Source organism: Octopus bimaculoides, chromosome 1, assembly GCF_046866305.1.
Source record: "Octopus bimaculoides isolate indiv1 chromosome 1, ASM4686630v1, whole genome shotgun sequence".
In the NCBI taxonomy this organism is placed as follows: domain Eukaryota; kingdom Metazoa; phylum Mollusca; class Cephalopoda; order Octopoda; family Octopodidae; genus Octopus; species Octopus bimaculoides.
In genome coordinates this window covers 163,455,575-163,478,062 of record NC_142928.1, presented here as the reverse complement: position 1 = coordinate 163,478,062, position 22,488 = coordinate 163,455,575, and the positions used below count along the sequence as shown (strand labels likewise).

At 35.9% G+C, this 22,488-nt stretch overlaps 1 protein-coding gene across 4 annotated transcripts in view; it reads left to right on the top strand.

Annotated features, from left to right (window-relative positions):
• Positions 1-22,488, top strand: part of LOC106884412 (ubiquitin-conjugating enzyme E2 E1) — a 209,915-nt gene that overhangs the window by 2,809 nt on the left and 184,618 nt on the right. The window contains exon 1 of one of the 4 annotated variants that reach the window (XM_089362080.1): positions 1,937-2,136. The exons of the other annotated variants lie outside the window; for them this stretch is intronic. The gene's annotated coding sequence lies outside the window, so the exon portion shown is untranslated. Of the gene's footprint in view, positions 1-1,936; positions 2,137-22,488 lie in introns of those variants that run through there. 4 annotated transcript variants of the gene reach the window in all.

Sequence of the window (22,488 nt, the reverse complement as noted above, 5' to 3'; positions counted from 1 at the left end):
TATTTTTGTGTGAATGTGTGTGTGTATATATATATATATATATATATATACACACACACACATTCACACAAAAATAAAGCATATATGTATATATATATATATATATATATATATATATATATATATATATATACATACATACACGTTACATACGCATACACTTTCACGCTACTTGATCAGATTTTTTGTTTTGTGTAGCACTGTGTGTGTGTGTGTGTAGTTCGTCTATATGTGATTATGTATATTTTCTGTCGTCCTGTACTTAAAACTTGAACTAGTGAAGCAGTTGTCTGAGTGTGTATGGCTCGGGTTGGCTGGCTAGCTGGCTGGCTGGCTGGTTGGTTGGCTGGCTAGTTGGTTGGTTGGTTGGTTGTTGGCTAGCTGCCTTGCTTCTTTGTTTTATCTTTTCTCTACCGATTCCTTCTACACTTAATGGAGCGCTGACCTTCCCATACACACACATACATATACCCTCATCTACTCACCGACCACATTTCTCCTTACCTCTCTGCCTTTCTTTCTCTCTATGTCTAAACCACCTCCATTGCACATAGCAAGCTTTGTGTGTGTTTGTGTATTTTCCTACTTTTAATTCTTGTGATTATGGCGCAGATGGTACAACCGATCTCACTGGCATTACAATATTTGGTTCGGTCGGTGATCTGCACTGTTATTACTATTAGTAGTCTAATAACACTGTCGCTTTCACCGAAAACCGAGTTGTTGGATCGGTTTTACTTATATTTCTAGTGATAGTGTTTTGTTACTCAGCGCTCAGCCAAGCCCCACTCTTTTAACATTTATTAAAAGACATTCCAAGTAAGGATTTTTTTGTTAGACATCTCAATCGATTAAACTATTCAAAGTTCAAATCACTCCAGTGCTAGTGGTTGTTTTGATAATGTTGGATTCGATTCTGCCATTGCAGAGTGGGTGCGGGGTCGTTTTATCGACTTTTCCTCCGCATCCCGTTCGTTTTTCATTCCCAAGTGAAGGATGTTTGTTTTATCTTTGCATCGTTAATGCTTTCACGAAAGGTATCAAAAACATCAAAGTCTCTCCCATCCTCCCATGCTTCTAAATATAATAATCTCTTGTTATTTTTTCGGTGATCGTAAGTTCCTGGAGAAAACGAGTTCCGCGACCCAGTTTCGATTCTCGTTTGGAACTATTTCATTTCACGTCATCGTTACTGCCCTTTGGAGAAAGACAAATGTCACGGTATTGCATCTTCTTTATTCCAAAAGGTTTCATCTTCCTTGTTTATAAGAAGGCGGTAACGGCGATTTACTAATATTGTTTGTGCTTCTTGTAGCGAATAAAACTATTTTTATATTTCCGTTATCTACTACGTTCGACAATAATACTCCATATCTCTCTGTTTACGCCGTATTGTGTCGTATTTGTACCGTGTTGTAATGTTGAACGTGTGTAGTAGATCTTGTGGTATTATGTGTCTCCCATTATTGATTCATCCAGTCTTTATCAAGATCTTACTTCCTTCCTCCCCGCCCCTCGAGCCTTTTGTATCCTCTACAAAAAGAGAAAGGAGAACTTTTGTTGTTGTTTTTTAAGACCTACGCTTCTCTGATGACATAAATCAATTAGTGATTAATTAAGAGAAGGGATTTGACAGAGAAGAGAAAGATGTTAGTATCATGTAGTATTGTTATCGGAGGATCTCTCGTCTTCGTCTTTTTGTAGGACGTTATTATATAAAAATATAAACTTCAAAAGAACGAACTACTGTATCGATGTTTGTTTATCTCGGTTTATGTGTATGTGTGATCCCTTCTCTATCATCTCCTTATGCTAACGACGTAAAGAAATACAGATGGAGCTATACTAAAATAGTAAAACTGTAACCATCAAAATATGTATGCCATCGTATTATAGTTGTGTATAAATAATGCGGTGTCTTAGTTATTCGTGCTCATTATCTCTGTGTTTGTATATCCCACTATATGTATGTGTATAGCAAGAGAGTATACGTATATAGAGAGAGTGTATATGTATATACATATATTGTGTGGGTATATACTGCAATAAACAAACTCCGACAAGTATTGTGTGTGTGTAAAGTGGTTCGTGAATTGCACCCGAGAAAACTAAAAATAAAAAAGGGCTCAGCACAAGGTAGAGTGGATAAAATTTATATAAATATAGCCCTGGCAGCTGTGCAATTATTTCCATACATATGCTTTTTTTTTTTTTTACCCTTTCAGAAAAAATGCATAAGCGTTGTAGCAAACTGTCAGGTATTCATATATATGTGCGTGTGTATATGAAGGCTTTTGTATAGCTTGTGTATCTAATTCCATTCGCAAAATGTTGGTCAAGTTGAGGCTATAATAGAAAGGCATTTATCCAGGATAGCACGCAGTCGGGTAGAACCAACGACCACGTGGTACCATAACGAATTTCTTAACCACTAGGCCATACTTGTTCTTTCTCTGTATGTGGTGTGTGTGTATTACAGGTGTTCTTGTGGCTAAGGTGTTTGCTTATCGTACAAAAAGAGTATGCGTTTGACGGTTACTAGTAATTCTCGTATAGTTCCACGCTATACTCTCAGGAGTAGGCTCTATTCTAAGGATTTCACTTCCCTCCTGATGAAACATTTTGCAAGTTGTTAATAACACTTGAAATAAAAGTGTATAGTATATCTGTGTGTTTCTGTTCTTGTTATATTTATCTCTATGTCTGAGTAGAAACTGTTCATTCGTCGACAATCAAAATCTGTTTGGGTTGGATATCGTTTTTGGCAACGTCTTGAAATATTTTCTTCTCCACACTTTTTCCTCTTCCTCTCCGTATTACCACCCATGCTTAATCTGTAATTCTGAGCTTAACGCTGTTTACACACCCAGTTTTTCTGTTTCCCAAAACACACATCTATGACTACATTCTGACTGTTATTAGAATGTATGTTTAGATTTTTCATTGTTTCAGTCTGCCTCACCGAGTTGTTTAGTGTATTACTTTTATTTATGAATTGATTACCACAATCGAAGCACTTATGCGTGTGTGTTGTTTGTCATATTTGCATAATCGGTTCGAAAAAATCATTTCAGTGCACGCAAAATATGTCTTGTATATAATCTGTATTCATATCCGTGTATATAAATCTTTTCTTTGATTATCTCTACGCTGATCTAAGTCTTTTTACGTGAGTTACATACGCACCTAGCGAAGCAACGGGGTTCGATGTAGTCCTCCACTTAACAGAAATAACAACCAAATCCCTTCAAAGCACCCTCGATACTGTCTTAAATAACGGACACACACACTGGATATGCCCAATATATGCTGTTCTTTGGAAAGACATATTGGTCATGACTGGAACTCTTAATCATAGGTGTGCTCAGTCTTGTCTGACGCGGGGCTAAACAACTTTGCCTATTTTACTCACGCACTCCCATCTTATGTATCTGCTTCTACATACACACACTCTTCCAAATAACGATAAATATTTTGATACCTGCACCACTTTTAGTTATGCATACACGCATTCAATCGATCCATTACTTTGTATACTTAACTAGTTTGTGTACATACATACTCTTGCTTATTTTACAGACACATTCTGTTTGCACATATACATCATATATTCACTACACTTCTCTAGTCACCAAATACACACAGCATATATACACAATACAAATACTTTGGTCGCTGTACAGCCAGCATTCCAGAATGAATGGATACATTCATATTAACTACAGTCACCTTCTGGCTGAACAGTTTTTCTCTCTTTATTCCAGCCAAGCTTTCCTATTCTTCATTTCATTTTATCAAAAGCCATTCTACCGATTCCCCTCTTCTTCGCATCGTATTCTTAATTTTAGTTTTAATTTTTTTCTAAGTTCCATTTTGTATTTTATTCGTTTTCTGTGGCCTATGTATGCAATAGCAAACTATATATATATATATATATATATATATATATATATATATATATATATATATATACATATATATATACGCGTAGGTATGTATATAGTTGTACCTTTCATTTATACACGTGTGTTAAATGAACGATCGAGCATCTATGGGATCGGATCGCTCGACTTACTACTAGAAGTAACAATCAAATAATGAAGCTCCCTCAAATCACAGACCTAGCGCCATGGAAAAAGGACACATTGGATGACCTTTGACCACAGGTTTAATCGATTACAACAGATATAGTCTAAACAAAAACAACAAGAGTGTTATGTATATAATGTGTGTTAATTAATAATTAATATGTAAGGGTACAGCAGAGAAGCCTCCCATAGTTTTTACAGCCATTGGTGTGGCGCTAGTAAGGATAGGCAGGTGGTAATGGTTGCTAGTGGTTTACCGTTTTCTGTTTTACCATCAAGGTTTGAACCGGTGCACACCGTACGTTTGCTATTGAAAAAATGTTTATCAAGAATGATGAATCTGAGGTTAATTTGGCCGCACCCTGTACTTATCAAGATGGAGTTAGATGTAAGTGTGTGCGTGTTAATTTATATAATTACTAAAAATAGGTATGAAGAGCCTTTGCTGAGTAGACCTAAGTACTGTATCTCGTTCAGAGAGAGAAGAAGGTGATAATTATGAATGAATATGTAAATAAATAGCATCGCAAGTCTGTCTCTTCCCTGTTGTTCAGAACCTTGTATATTTTCTCCGTTTTTTTTTTTTTTCGTGTCATTCAGTGGTTATTTTTTATTCAACTCTGGCCAGCGTCCACCTGGAGGCTCTCTTGCATTGTTTTGTCTGCCAATAAGATGTTTTTTTTAATTTTTAGTTTTACATTTGATGGAGCATGTCCGATTACTATGACATCTTAATGCTTGTCATCATCACCATTATATGCTCGAAAATTTTAGATGAAAGGTGTTGTTTTTTTTTTTTTTTCCTTTTGCTAAGACTTTCGTTTCTCTCTCACTCCCCTTAAATTTGGAAAATATGTGATAAATATGATTGGGAAGCTCGTCCTCGAAGCGACACACGCACATATGTACTCGATTAAACGGACTGCCAAAAGTCCATTAGATCTAAATGTAAACTACTAATTTATTTTTAATGTAGGAAAAAGTAACCCACCCCCCAGACACTGTAATGCGTTGTATACTCGACAACCATGTAAAATCATTCAATTTTAACGAAGTATATTTAATTCATCGCTTTTTTGATGATACACAGTTGAGTATTTTACTAACACTAAACAAGTAGAACAGTATTGTATTGATATTTATTGTTAATCCCGAAAAGCCATTATTTAACCTGGAGTTTATTCTTTGTAATTTGTATGTGTGTGCATGTATATGCAGTTGAAACTATGTTCTTCGCTAGTTTTACAAAATAAATAAATAATAGAAATGTGGTAGACGTGAATGATTTAATGATATAAAAGCTGTTAATTGAATGACTGCTGTTTTTTGTTATACCGATTACAACGAAAATAACGAACCATGTTGGTTCAATACTGAACAAAACAATAGAAAAAGTTTATAATTCTATTGATGGAGGCTCACTCCTCTTTGTGAACTGTCCGTCTGACAATATATAAACAATACAGTTGATAAATTAGAAGATAGTATTTAAAAAATATGAGCAAAGTAAGTCATTTGCGCCAAAGGTTTTGACTGTAAGGGTTTTTTTTACACCTTTATTTTTATTTTGCCGTTATCTCTCACCCCCCACACGTGGGTTCTTTATTGAAGAACAGCATATATACATAGCATACTCGTGGACCCTGCTTATATGCGCACACTCGTACACAATGCACATATTCATACAGACGCATTTTGTATCCTTGTTCCCGTTCCTTTCATATATCTTACATTTAAAGGTAACTTAATCCAACAGAAGGATTTAGCTGATGAGATTTTTTTATATGAAACAAAGCAATAACATTAACTTTCGAACTGAGTGTCGTCCGCTTTGTGTTCTTCTGGGTTTATTTAACCTGGAGTTTATTCTCTGTAATTTGTGTGTGTGTGCATATATATGGAGTTGAAACTATGTTCCACGCTAGTTTTACAAAATAAATAATTAATATATTTAAAATTTGGTCGGTTCTCTTGTTTAGCTCCAGGCTCGCTCTGTCTGATCAGAACAATGATCAAAGGTATTCCGGCCATGACCGTTATCCTGGCGAATTTGGTCTTTCCCCTTTCTTAAGAGAGTCGGGTGTATTTTGAAGAAATTTTGCTACTATTTCTAGCATAGGATATTTACTTGATGTACGATTGCATAGCCCGTAACCTTACCATCTGACTACAGCTGGTAAATCGTACGTATGTGTGTAATATGCGGTCTTCGATTATAACGAGCCACTTTCACAAAACTTGGTGTCACTGTCCTGAGGTCGCGGAAGAATTCATTTTCTTAGACGCCGTTCTGCAACCAAGCTTGGTTGTCGGGATATTTTGGGGGTTACAATTAAGATATAATTTTGTTATTGTTGTTAAATTATTTTTTCTTGTATATTTTGTGTTAAGATGGGAAGGTGTGAACGTGTCAAATCGTTTTGGAATTTTTGATATCCTTTGTATTGTTATAAAGATTGGAGGGTGTGATTATCGGATTTGCTCGTGGTTTCTAGCCAGTCAGGCTACGACATTGAGGTTTTATCGGCTATGAGGTAAAATAATAGAAATTATTCAGTTAATGAGTAGTATCATTTGTAAAATATAATTAACCTCTAAATAAACTGCTTAGTGACAAGGTGTAAGGGGCAGCGTGTGTGTGTGCGCGCGCGCGAGTATGTATGTATGTATAGACGCAGGTGTGGCTGTGTCCCGACCACGTAGTTCTTGGGTTCAGTCCCACTGCGTGCAAACGTTCCGAAAGTCCAAGTTCTTGTGCGTGGATTTGTTTTGGGTGAATGAAGTGTTGCACAGCACTAAACCCACTTTTCAGCGCAATCAGCCATAACACCAAGTGGCACATCAAAGGATAGAGATGACCAGAAGCCTACCGCACTTCAGGTTTTTCTTTACAAGTTTATCCTCTCGAAGGAAGTTCTAACGAGAATTAGGAATCTTTCATTCCCAATGATACACATGTGAGCTGGAGCCCGAACAAGATACTGTATCTCTTGTTCAGAGTAGAGCTGGAAACAAGAGTGGTTAAGAGGTGGTTCCACACGCCTCAAAACACTTCAAACTGCATCTGGTATTAGGGGTCCTGGAGTTTAGTGGACGCGTAGGACACGCCCACCTCGTCAAATTTTCGGAAACAGAGACTTCGAAACTTAATAGGGTTAAGCTGAGTCGACTTATATAGTCATCTTGGATGAATCCCTGAAAGGACGAAACCACTAAATAGTTTTTATCCAAATCTTGGACATTTAAGAACTCCAAGCCAATACTTCAGCACTATATGTGTATGAGCCAGCATTTTGATTGATGTAATAATTCCGCTTGTTTCCAAAAACGATCGTAACTAATTTACACAAAGAAACATTTAGTGTCCCTTGTTCCCGTTCCCTCCATATATCTTACATTTATAGGTAACAGGACTTTACTCAGATGTGATGCTGCCATTTTTTATTCCTTTAGGTATCGTCACCCTTTACTCGTAAAGAGTGATACTATTCTTTCTCAGTTGATCACCGCATAAGTCTGTTTAAGTAAATTTCATCGTAGAGTGCAAACTAAGGATTTTCCGTGCAGTCGTTCAATCTGTCGGAAATAGTAAACAGATTATCTTTGAATCACAACTTCAAAAATATATATTAAAGTCATTATATAATGGATGATCTTTTGATATAAGTGCGTAAAATGTCTGATAACGATAATCGCTAATAATAGAGTAAAAGTACTAAATTGGTATTTCGGATATGTTAGTAATTTTCAGAGTTATTGATCTGTAAAAAGGGATACAGCTATTGTCAGATCAAATGTATAGTAGTTGACTATTATTATGATGGAGTTTCTGATTAGAAATTCCCTTTCCTCATGAGAAAGGAAGGGGTCTAATGTATATATATAATATGGGTGTATAACTGAAAATATACACGCACATTACCAGATTTTTCACCGAATTCCGAATGATTTATTCCTTTACTAAATGCCTTAGTTCAAATCCAGAGAAAGTAAATAATAATATAGGGTAGTAATGTCTAATCCCAGATGAATGTCAAATTTGTTATTTGTAGATATCCGTCACCAGTGGAATTATTTCATAGGCTATTTTACGAACTTACAGAGAAAGATCACCAGATAATGTAGTCCTTGCATAATAATACGATAGCATAAATAAAATATCGTCTCATCCATAGGTCTGATCCATGAGGGCCGTCTTGGATAAAGAACAATAATCATCAATCTTGATCGGCTACTGAATTGCTGACATTCCCACCAGAGCCTTCCTCAATGGCTTTAAAAACCCGCGCGAAGCTGCGAGCCGGAGGTCAGTTGAACAGCAAGAATAGTAATTCCTTTGTGGGGAGGGGTCATGAACAACTAGAAAGGATCCTTTCCGTTAGGAGCTGATTGAAGTATTCCAATTATCATAATAAACCTCGGTAAATGTGTTACAGGCAAAACATGAAGAAAAATAAAAAGTAAGATACGCATTGTACTGTGTCTAATGTAATTTCCATACAGTCTACAGAGAGAATAGTGCTATTATTATTGTTTTTGGCCTTGAAAGCCTAATTCTCTGTAACAAAGCTTCCGTTTGTCTCCAGTCTTGTCTTCGAAAATATTGCCTACTGGACTTCTTTTACTTATTGTCTTTAGTTTCTCGTATAATATCTTTTCTACAAATTTAGCTTTTTTTCTTCATTTTTTTTTTCACCACCCCTTCGCTATTCACACATATTCTCTATGATTATATTTAGTTCGTTTTTTTTTTCTTCTCTCCTCTCTGATTCTTCTGTCTTTCCTTTATTAATAATCAATAATACGTTTTTCTCGGCGGACTCTTTCTCTCTCTATCTACTCCTTTTTTTTTTATTCACCTGACGTTGTCCACCACTAAATTTCCAACTCTCTCTCTATCTATCTATCTATCCGTCAGTCTGTCCACCTCTCTCTCTATCTGTCTGTTTCTGTAACATTTTTCTCTATCCTTCTTAACATTTTTTTAATCTGTTCTCTTTCTCTCTCTCGAACCATTTATTTTAAACCACCCTCCCTGCTGTCTACATACTCATTACACAGTTCCTCTCCTTCCTTTCACTCACCATTTTCCCCTTCTCATGTGTTCCCCCTTGCCTTCTGTCACAATTCAACAACTATATCTCTATAATTCCATACCGTCTCCTTCATTCCCTACTAGTCCACCTCTACTGCTTTTATATATTTAACTAGCTATTCCTCCATCTCCTGTCGTGTCCACTTCTCTCACTCTTTCTTTTAAAATCCACCCCTCCCTTTTAACTGCCGTTTATCACTAGATACTTCCTGTGTTTTTCAATATCCTCCGTTACCACCACATTTTCACCACTTCTGATCTCTCACACGTGTTTTATTTCTTCGCAAACAAAACATGCAGCCCAGTATATATTTATACAAGTATATTGCGCGTGCGTGTGTACATAGACGACTGTGTATTCGGCATAGTGTATTCATAGTGAGTGTAATTGTGACGGGAGTTTGTATTCTACTTCTGGTCGGAAGTATGTGTGTGTATAAAAACACACACACACACACAAATATATCGTATATATTTGTTCACGCGTATTGTCTATACTATATAATTCTTACGATATACATATACAGACACACATAGTATATTTATCATACAATATTTATATATCTGAATACAAATGTACGTGGTGAGATACCGGTGTTTGTGTGCAAACTGAGACTGAAGGCCATCGAATTATTAAGTAGAAAATAGTAACACACTTGCGCACAAAAAAAAAAAGATCATTGTCTCAACAGCACTGTTCCTTTTCATACATGCTATTACTGGTCTTTATTAACACATTTGTCACTGTCAAAAACAACGGCACCATACACTCAACATTCATCGTACCAACCACGGAACCTCTACGTAGTCGTTGAACTTGCTAAAAATAGCAATCAGTTCTATCAAAACAAAATAAAAAGAATTTATTGTTCAATGTAGTCCTGGTTACATAAATTATGGATGAGAGAAAAAAAAATAAAGACAGCATGCCTTTAACAAGCAAGACCGAACAACGATCGCCATTCGAGCCAGTCTCTAATTGGTCACTGAGCTATCTGCAGATGGCGGCCATGTTTCTTCTCTAATCATTCATATTTTAAAAGAGAAAGGACGCATTTGCTGGTGTAGGCCTTGGAAAATTATGTCTGAAGTAAGGACAGGATAATCTCAACAGAAAAACCGTTGAACATGGGTCTAAATCGTTCAGGCCAAGCCTCCTTGTGCTTTAAAACAACTAAATTCATTATCACTACCACCACAACTAAATAAAATGTAACTAACAATACAATGATTTGTTTTTAAATGTCTTTTTTATTGTATCTTTTAACTAATTCATTTTAGAGAATCGGATTTTCCTACAGATAATTAGCAAGTATTGGAAATGTGTAAATGTGCGATGGTAATGATTAATAAGGATATTTAATAATTATGGTAATAATTGCATTTTAATTAATATTTTTAAATATTTTTTTCTAATTGCTACAATATGCGATAGATGAGTGGACATTATGGAGATTGGATGCAAAAACTGTTTGAAATGACAAAGAAATTGAATGAAGGAATGAAAAGTGATGGTATACTCAGTAAACTTATGTTGTATGTATGTATATATAAGATAGATAGATAGATAGGTGTGTGTGTATGAATATATATATATATATATATATATATATCTATACATGATGAAGTTCCAAGTTAACTAGTATTTGAGGCCAACCAAGGAACTCCACAAATCTGCTTACTCTGACTATGAAAACATGCTGCCTTCAAGGTGTATTTTATTGGCACATGTTGAGAGTGGTCTCATGTGCCTTTCAACAAATTTACTGGTAGGTGCACTTCACTCTCTACTCTCTCTTTTTCTTCAAGTGGAACTCACACTCAGTATCCCCCATTCAATATTTTTCTTCATAATTACTAGACATAGGAAAACTGCCTACTTTGCAAAGCTAAACAAAAGCAATAAGCAGTCTTTATTCTGTTCATCGCCAATAGCTGGGTCTGTCCTAATATGACTGTAGCTGTCTAATAAAACTACTGAGACCAGCAATGCTTGATAGCAAAGCGAGTGCATGCAGAATAGTTTTGACACCATGTCCCTATTCTACTGTTAGGTCAGTCCAGAATTTCTGGTGGTTATTTATAGTCCCCTGACTGAAAGCCCTCTCTAAAACAGTTGCTTCTCATCAACACCCTGTTTCTTTGAGAACATCATCATGCTTCACCACCACTAGTTGTCTATAGAAAGCTGATGTAAAAGTTCTATCAACCCCATTGCCCAACTAGTACAAAACTGAGTGCCTGGCAACATTCTCACTTCAGATCTCCAGCCTTGGTGTTCACTTGACTCTGGGCTACAGCTCTGTCAAAGATACAATCTGAAGACAGACATGTTTGACTAACAAGAAGAAATTTATAGAGTAACAAATTGATTGAATAATCTTTCAACATATTATTACTATTGGTACTTATTTTCCTGATCCTGGAATAAAAGAGAGCAGAGTCTCATTGGGAAGGATTTGAATGCAGAACATAAACAAGGCATTTTATCCAGCACTTTATTGATTATGCCATCTATTATGTTCAGTGTTGAAATTCCAGTAGAGTCCTCTTCACTTTTCATCCCTTTGGGAGTTGATCTAACCAAATATAGCACTCTACCTAAAATATGTGGTGTACCATTTGGGGGTGGAAAGTAGTGATCCTGTATTATTGAAACTAATCTGGTGTTGTAGACCAACCATTTTTTTTACAAGACAGCTTTAATCATAAGTTAAATCAAACCAGAACTGACCTAGGCGGCAAGAAACTGCTCTCAACTATTTTCTATCTTTTTTTTAAACATTTAATGCTTTGACATTCAGATTAATTTTATCAAATGCAATATTTATTTGCCCACATTTTTAAAAATTACTCATGTATTATCTTGTAGCTTCAAAATTTTGAGGATTTAATTGTTTATATTCAGAATGACATTGTAGAGTAGGTGAGAGAGGTTGGATCTGGCCAGTTTCACTGTAAAACAAGTAGAATATTTGTGATGGAGTTTGCTAGTTTAAATGCTAAAGAGTTAATTAAAACAGCTTAAAGGAGGAAGCTGGTTTAGTTGAATAGAATCAGTGACTTCCTTGTAAAGTGTATGATGACAAAAATTTTTGATAACTTTTTTTTTATTGATTAGTGAGAATGAACATTGCAATAGTGTGGGTGTATGGCACATTTAAATTATGACTCTGTCAAGATGCAACACAAAAGTAAAATGTTATCAAGATTTTACAACTTTGTAGGAAATGAAATGGAGTGACTGATTGCTTGTAAAATGATAATGAATGAGTGAATAAATGTACCATTCTAAGTTGAAGATTGCAGTTCCTGATGTAATTAGTTTTTTTTTACTTCAGAGTGATTAATTGAACATTTGGCATTCATACTAGAAATAAGATGCTTATATATATATATATATATATATATATATATATGTTTCATATTTTGGCACAATACCAGCAATTTTAAAAGAAAGGGATTACAGTAACCTCAGTACTAGACTGATACTTTATTTGATAGGCCCTGAAAAGCAAAGTCATCTTCAGTAGGATTTGAACTCAGAACATAAAAAAACAGAAGGAATGCCACTGGCTATTTAATTGCGCTAATGATTCTACCAGCTTGCTACCTTAATATCCATACAAATATAATATACATAAACATATAAACCACATCCCTACATTTGTCTTCTAATATAGCCTTGGGCTGATCAAAGCCTCGTGAGTGGATTTGGTAGATGGAAACTGAAAGAAGCCCATCGTATATATATATATATATATGTGTGTGTGTGTGTCTGTGTTTGTCCCCACACCATCGCTTGACAACTGATGCTGGTGTGTTTATGTCCCCGTAACTTAGCAGTTCAGTAAAAGAAACCAATAGAATAAGTCCTGGGGTTGATTTGTTCGACTAAAGGCAGTGCTCCTGCATGACTACAGTTAAATGACTGAAACAAGTAAAAGAAATAAAAGAATAATGCAGTGTACTGGCAGAATTGTTAGCATGATGGGCAAAAGTGCTTAATGGCATTTTGTCTGTCTTAATGTTCTGGTTTCTAATTCTGTTAAGGTTATCTTTGCCTTTCATCCTTTCAGGGGTCAATCTGTAGTTGATGTAATTGACTTACCCTGTTCCCCTAAATTACAGGCCTTGTGCCAAAATTTGAAACCAGTATTAATAAAGAAAAGATAAGATGGTGAGCAGGCAGAATCATTATTAGCACACTGGGCAAAATGCTTAGTGGCATTTCATCTCTCTTTACATTGAGTTCAAATTCTGCTGGGGTTGACCTTGCCTTTCATCTTTTTGGGGTTGATAAAATAATAGTTGAACTCTGGCGTCAATCAATAATAAATCTCTGAGCATCAATGTAATCAACTTCTCCCTCCCCCAAACTTGCTGGTCTTCAGTCAAAATTTGAAACGAATATTACTAAAATCTATAACGCCACTTCTGTAAACTTTTATATATAAACCATATAACCCACAGCTTATATGTTTACATAAACAACCCCCTCCTACATTACAGTGTGTGTATCAGTGAACACTAGCATAGAGCTAAATCTAACAGAACTTTGCTCTCCTGCATCCTTCATTTTTGAGGACTGCAAGACAAATGGTGTTGCATTTGACATTGACATCAGCAAAGCATTTGACTATATCTGGCCAGTAATCCTCTTATCTAGTTGCCTTCTTATAGTCAACATTTTTTTTTTCATATTTTTTGGTGGGGATTGAAAGATCTGCCAGATCATATCATTATAACAAATGCTGACAGAGTCCTCTTGACCCAATTCTGTGTGCTGTTGGACTCCAATATTTTGAAATATGTTCCAGACAATCTCTTCTGTACATTAATGGCCAAAAATGTAATTTACCTATGACCTAAAGACTTTATGCCAGACTGTACTTCTGTCTTGAGAGAATCTTTTAATGAGAACATGACAATCTTATCTCTTTCAAAACTTCAAAAGATTCAATCACTACAGATATTAAACAATTTTCTCCCAGAGCACTGCTTCCCAATCACGTGATTCCTGGTTCAGTCCCACCGTAGGCAAATGTCTTCTACTAAATATCTTGGGCAAATGTCTACTAAAGCATCAAGCTAACCAAAGCCTTGTGAGTGGATTTGGTAGAGAGAAACTGAAAGAAGCCTGTTGTGTGTGTGTGTGTTTGTGTGTATATGTCCACCACCACCACTTGACAATTGCAGAGCTAGTGGATTGAATTCACTCCAAATAGACTCACTTGCCCACCATATCACTCTTGCTATATTTCGCAATCAGCGTTATTGATCTCAGTTGGTGTGTTTATGTCCCCGTCACTTACCGGTTCGGCAAAAGAGATCGATAGTATAAGTACTAGGCTTACAAAAAATAAGTCCTGGGGTCAATTTGTTCGACTAAATGCAGTGCTCCAGCATGGCCTCAGTCAAAATGACTGAAACAAATAAAAGAATACGATTATTAATGACCTACCACAAAGTATAGTAAACGTTTTTATAAGTAAAAAAATATGTTCTGCTGTGTTAGCAGTGCTATTACATCTCTTGTTAAGGTTATCGCTACAGATTTTCTATCTAAAAATTATAGCCAGCACTGATTTTGTTACGGTATTTCGTATCCGAGATACACTGTGTTCTACTTGTGTTAGCGTCGTAACAAAATCAGTGTTGACTATAATTTCTAAAGAAAATCTGTAGAGATCGTAACAAGTTATATATGATTTATACATCTTTATATACATTTACAAAAACACAAGCTAACATATAGATGCTGATACGCACTTGTGTATGTATGCGTATGTGTTCTAACAAATAACGTATTTACATAGACAGACAGAAGTTTCTTGAAATACAAGTAATAGCAGCGATGTCTTCGTTAAACCACACGTCTTCAACAAGGAAATGACACTTAATGATGTATTCCTAACTGCCGAAATGCTTCCATCATATCTGTTCGATCAAAAAAAGAGTTAAATAACAAGTTTACAATATTTACAACCATTAGTTATGTTGTCTATGCTTTGACCAGGTAGACTAGGTCGTTGAAGACCAGTGTCTCGGCCGTATGCCAATGGCAAGATAAAGAATGGCTGACTTTTCTCTTGTTGTTGTTGGTCCTTATCGATTATGTCATCTCTGTCTTTCTCCCTTCACATCGCACTGTCCTAATATATTTCTCTGTATACTCTATCTGCATACTTATCTATCTAATGTGTTTATCTATCTATATATCTGTTGCATATGTATATTTTCGCATAAGTGAAGAAAGAAAAGAGCGTACGTCTACTTAATTTTCTTGTGGTGATCTTCTAATTCCAAGTCTTGCTGAGGTCGATTTCACCTTTCACCCCACAAGATTCGATAAAATAAAGACCCAGTCAGGCGCTGCGGTTGATTTAATGGACGACATCCTCCCAAATATCCGGCCTTGTGCCTATGTCAGAAACATGTTTTGCATTATTTGCTCCGGCTTTTCACGCTATGAAATCAAATGTCGCTGGGGTCAAATTTGCTTTTCATCTTTTCAGTGTCGACAAAACAAGTATCTGTATTGAAGTTGATGGGTTTGACTAAGCCAGCTCTTCAAAACTCCAAGGCGCAATGTGATCTTCAATATATCTAAATATCAATGTATTTTCTCTCTCTTTTTTTTAAAAATTTTATGTTTTGCTCTCAAGTATGGTGCTACCCACTAATCTTGCATCTTGATGCCTTTGTATTAAATTTCTCACATTTTACACGAGTAAATACAATACATAAAAGTGCCGGAATCAAAATTTGGTAAAAGTCCTTTGACTTTTAATATGGTCAGGTTAATTGAATATCCCTCCTAGCAGGGTTAATTGAATATCCTCGTCTTGAAAAATTTCTAGCCTTCTTTGTTTACAAATATATCCACCTGCACCTGTTTTCTCCTGTTCGTTCAGTCAGCGTTGTAGCAAGGGAACGTAGATAAATGTATTTTAGCATCGAAAAAGATAATGGACAAACTTGAATTCTTTGTTATTTTGGGGGGTTTTTTTTCATTTCTTTCGTCGTTTATGAGTTTGCCATTTGTTGTGTTTAATTTCTTTTAACAATTGTTATTTTGTATGATATATCTGTTGCAGCCATCTTGCCTGTTTGACTCCGTCTGCCCGTCTATGTCCGTTTCTCTTTCTCTATTTGCTTTTGTTTGTAATTTTGTACCTATTTATCTAGTAATATATATATGCATCTTATAATCAACATATGAATTAGAATTGTTGCATTTCTCCCCGTATGTGTATGTGTTCATTCGATGATAGTGTTCATTCGATGATAGTTTATCTCTTTCGTTCATTTCTGGATCCTTTGTTGACTCTGCATCGCAATCCATCTTTTTTCCATGATTTTGTACTTTTTAAAGTGCAACAATAACAGGATGCAGGCGTGCGGGTGACCGGAGGAAGTTCACGACTGGTACCCCCTATGCTACACCTGCCGTGTGCCCAAACGAGCGAAGAAACTACGCGGACGTGGCAGTTTCCATTTCATCGTCGCTGACAGTCCTAACAACAATCTCTTTTCTCTGAAATCCAAGACCGACGATCCATATTACAAAAGAAGATACCTGCAAAATTAATCTATTGTAGAGTTTAGGATGTGCATTTTTCAGTATTGATAATCGTTGCTTCGAAGGAGAGAAATCCAATGACAAAAGTGACTCCTTCTAGCTGCCGGGAATTCACTCTGTCGTCAGAAACTTGAATGAAAGCTGGCCGCCACAGTTTGTTTGCCTCTCAGAATGTACTCCCCAAGTCTTTGTCTTCCTGGACTCACCAACAAATTAGCAGGATAATGCAGGTAGGTAAGGTGTTCTGCCTAAGACGGCTTAGCAACGCGCTGTTTCACGATCTCGTGTACCCGCATACTATTGTTGTATATAGTCGTGGAACATAGATTCTAGACAAGCTTTGTTTTTGACCTGTTAGAAATTTGTAACCCCACGCACACACCGGGTAACCCTAGTGTGAGCGCAGGTTTAACCACCGATGAACGGACGACTTAAGTTGTATTGGATTACATTTAACCACTTAGCACTCACAATGGCTTCTCTCACTCTTCTCTTTCGTTCACTCACGCTTATCTGCTGTTATCTAACAACATTTTTTTTTTTACTTATGTTTGTACTTGTTAATCTGTTTTCTGGTAGTGCATATCTATTTCTTGTTTGTCTACTATATACGTCTATCTGTTTATTTTTCTGTCAGTTTGTTCAATCGATTATTAAATCGACATATACATAAATAGCTATTATAAATCGACCGATCGATATTTGGACAGACAAATACACGTTAAAAGATATACGTGCCACCCCATCTCACTTTCATTGTGAGTGTGTCTAATTCTCAATGACTCGGTCGTTGGTGTCCGACGAAAATTTTACTGACATTTTATAGTTTATAGATAATACTATAACAAAATAAAAAGTGGTTTTTCGTGACAGGAAATTATACCCCTATCTGAACTCTTTGTATTACTATTTATTGACATCTTGTGTGTGTACACAACAGGCAGCCACTCATACCAAAAATCTTCCCATGACCTTAAACGATACTATGTCCAACCGCACACATACATAAACAACCACAACCACATATACGCGCTATCATTACACACACACACAGACTTGCGCACACGCACATACCCACACATACCTCCTTCTCTTGCATTCTCCTGTCTTTGAAAAGAACTTTTTCTTCACCCTTTCCCTTCCGATCATTTCAATATGTGACCGCGTGTATATCATTGGCGATTTTCTTTCTCCGTCTTCCCTTCTTTGGAATTTTTCTATATTTCTGATGAAGAGCTCCGCTCGAAACGTGACATCCTCTTTCCTTTCCTGAGCGTCCAATAACACTGTACTTATTCCACGTCCTACGTCCTCGCGTTGTTGTTTTATTCTTGCTTGTTCATGTTTGGATTGATTATATATATATATATATGGCGATCTTTAGGGTTACCGTTAGGGACGGAATTCCCTAACGTAAACCCTAACCCTAACTCTAAGCCCTTCAAAATAAATCGCGCTCTCTGTATGTCTTTCGCTGTTATGACGTCGCTTCCCTGTTTCTCTCCAACACTTTTTACGGGAAAGGCCGATAATTAGGAACTCGTACCGAAAGATCGCCATATCTCAGTACTTCTATGCACTGAATGTCTATATGAGATACTCCGGACGAATATTGCCGTAGTACAGTGCTCTAATTATACATCTGCGTTAAGTTTCCAGTTTCGATTTTGGCCAACTGTCTTCTGGTGTAGCCTCAAATTGGTCATTACCTTGTGGGTGGAATTTGGTAGATGGAAACTATTCAGAAAACAGTTAATTTTGTAACTGTGTTTATCGAATTATAGCATTTCACTGTTGTCGTTTTCACTTTATTGCGACGTGTTAACTGCATAGCAACCAAAACCTAATTCACATTAATATTTTGTATGCCATTTATATGAGTGAAAATAATTGCCTCAATTTTTTTCTTCAAATTCGTAGCCTTGTGGGGAGGCACAATGAGTAATATTTTCTGTGGTTATTTTGAGGAGAAATATATATATATTTTTTTTTTTTACAAATGTCCACTTTCTTTAAAAAAAAACTAATCAGCTAAACATATGACCTTCTCTAAATGCATTTAAAACGCTATCGCATATTCAGAACACTATTTCAGGAAATTATACCGTTCCCTTTGAGCATATTAAAGACAAATTTAGACGGGGCAAAATGAGTAAGACAAAGCATGGTAAATTTGCTTCTTCAATTTACCAGAATTTCATTTGAAAATAAACTCGTACACATCAATATCTATCTTTAGTCAAACACCAAGAAGATCAGAAATGCAACAAAAATTTTAATTATCTTGGTCAAATAAAAAGAGAATCTTGAAAAATGGCACATTAAGTGAAATTAACGAAACTCAACAAAATCAAAAAAAAAAACTATAAAATATTCTTTATTACTTCTTCACAATCTGCTGCAGTGACTCTCTTCATGATATATTTACGCACCATATAGTTAAAGAAATGAAATTATTGAAATTAGTTATTCCTCATTTTGCCCCGATTGAAAAAAAAAAAACTGACTTGGAATCCAATAGAGAAAACAATTGTGATTGTTAAACACTAAAAATAAGTACCTGTCAGCTGATTTTGTTTCAAACCCTCTCAATTTCAACAACTATACTGACTAATTTTTACTCCCCAAAGACGATGCAACAGTGCAGTGATGATGCAATACTAGTAACGTAATAGTTTCAAACAGGTTAGAAGAAAATAACCAGAAATCTGAAATTACGCATTTTGCGCCCTCATCCCATTCTGTTTTGTAGGGGAAAACTGGAGGCTGTGGAATCTACCAAATTATTGCATTGGTGTTTATTGTGAGGGCGGTTCATAGACAACAGTCCTTACGGTATTTAGTTATGACTGTTTATCACCAGGGTCGTTAAAACAATACCGGTCAACTGATTTAATCGATACACCCACCTCATTTCCCCAAAATATTTAACGGTTATTATATAGCAGGAAATATACTTAATACATTAATTGGATCTTTTTTAAAACGGGGGCCACATTTTTCATTAACGAAACACTTTGAAACTTGGAACACTGGTAGAATGTGTCATATAAAACATCTTTTTCTCTTAGTCTTCTTTAAAAAAAAAGAAATCCCTAAGTTATTCCATGTTAAAGTTGTCGTATTTCTGTAATTTCAACCAATCACTGACGTCCATTCAGCCGATATACATTAAGTGCCGACTACATAAACAAACGATTCTGAAACAATTCTATCGGTGATAGGGTTAGGGTAAAACAGCAAATTTAAAAAGAAAAAAGCAAATAAAACGAAGCTATGGCTTAATCAGCCAAAGGAGTAAATGTAAACAACTGAATACTTGTCAGTGATTGGTTGAAATTATCGAAATAAGACAATTTTTTACATGAAATAAATTCGAATACAAAAATATTTTTCTGTTCTATAACACAAAATAGATAAGTATACGAAGTTCGAAAGTCTTTCGGTACCAAAAACACTACGTAAAACATTAATGAAAAATGTGGCCCCCGTTTTAAAAAAGATCCGTCGTTCGATCTGCTTGAAATAGCAGCCAAATCTCCCCAAATACAATGCGGGTAGTGGACGAGCCAAAAGAGGAAGCTTCTAGGTGATGGTCGTTCGACTCGTTCGAAATAGTAGCTCATTTACCGTCTTAAAAAGAAAAAACAAAAAAGAAACAGTAATTTTACAGTGTGAGGTAACATTGTAAAAACGGGACGGTCATGGATGGCTTGAACAGGTCAGCTTGACCTCGGCTGACTTGGGGCTAAAAACAACGACGAGTGTAGTGGATGACGGGATCGGTAGAGCATACGTTTTCAGTTCAATTTCTGCCAGGGTCAGCTTTTCTTTTTCTTCATTGTGGGGTCGATAAAATTAGTGCGAGTCAAGTGTAAGTCGAAAAAATTCAACTGTAAAACACCACAAAAATATAACAAACCTTGTCTAGTTTTTCTTTTTTTAGAATGATTGAATGACGTCAGAGAAGATGATAAACATTTATTTTCTTTTGTACTGATAACCTGTCTATCAACCTTATTGCTGCAGACAATTTTTACTTGTCTGCCATAATGTTATATTACATGAAATTATATTCTCAACGTAAAATATTCTGACATATTTTGTTTTCCTAGATACTTAAAAAATAAGTTACATGGATGGAATAACTTCTGTGAATTCAAACCCATGTATCAGAGCAATAGCTTACTCATATTACACTTCGACGGTTGTCGCTGTCGACCCCAGGTGAGCGGTAATCAAAAGGCTTTGCTACAGATATGACCGTCTTTCAGTGCATCGACTGAACAATGAAATAGAACACGTCTTACAAAAAAGGGGTAATCGTTCTGTAATAGGAAACGAATGAAAAGCAAAGTATTTAATTTTTTTTTTAACTCGGCACGGTTATTATATATATGGCAGGAAATACACTTAATACATTAATTCTCTTCCAGTGACAACGAACAACACTCTCACTACTAGACGAAGGAACCTCAATGTAATCGTTCGATCTGCTTGAAATAGCAGCCAAATCTCCCTCTAGTCTCATTTTACCGTCATAAAAAAAAAAAGACAATGGTTCTGGTTATACCGTCTGCAAAAAATAATTAAAAAATAGGATGGGATGGTCATGGCTGGCTACGTCTGATTCATAGGTCTGTTTGATCAGGACAGGTTTGAAAAACAAGTACTATGACCTCTACTTCCACTTTCATCTCTCTCAAACCCTCGAGGGATTGTTTAATTGGGTATTTTTCCTGTATTCAAATACTGTTTAAAACCACAGGTGGCCGAGATAATTTTAGACAGCAAACGGACAGCTCTTCCTTGATTAACGTTTTAGCTTGTTTAGATTTAGAGAAGCCGCAGTCTAATAGACCTACAATCAGAAACATTCCACTTGTGACCGTCTCTTTTTCTTACCATTGCGTCCTGTTTTTTTTTTTTCTTTTATTACTATTTTTAAGCAGGTTAGGGTGATTTGAAGGAATTATGCCTGCTATTTCTAGCAGATTAAGCAAACATGTAGAAGTCCCTTTGTTACTTCAGATGTTTTAACCCTTTGCCTTGTCCAAAGTATTTTCATAAGTTTGTACTAAATATCCGTACTTGTTTTCAAATTTTTCGTTAGCCCTTGTTCCAGATGTTTAAACTACTCAAGTGTTTGAAAAAAAAAAGATGGGAATTTACATCACGTACGATGTCTGAACGCCAAAGAAATATGTCCTGTTTGATCTCGTGATACACTCGTCAGGCAAAGGGTGCTTTACCTAGTCATTGTTTTTCCCCCATTGTGTTCTGATTTGGTGGACTGAGTGATGTTGATGTTGTCTTTCTTCTCTCTCAGAGAAAAAGTTGTAGCAAATAACAGCAGCAGAGTACTTTCTTATCAAGGGCCGACTCGTTGGATTCGCTTTTTGCCCTCATTTTCCATGTAGCTAAATCGTTTGTTAATTCACCCCCTCCTTCATACCATAGGGAATACAAAAAGAAAAAAAAAAGATCTTTGAAGAAGCCTTGGCAAGCGAAAGGTGTTAAACGTATGAAGCAGCCAAGATGAACTCGAGTAAAATAACTACAGTAATAAAATAACATGCTACAAATCAGATCCAGTTGGCTAGCTTCTCCAACAGATAACAAAAACACCTACACAAATTGGCTTGTATTTTATTTTCTTCGTAGTTTATGGGAAGAGAAGAATCAGTAACATATATCTTGTCTTAGCCGTTTGTAATATG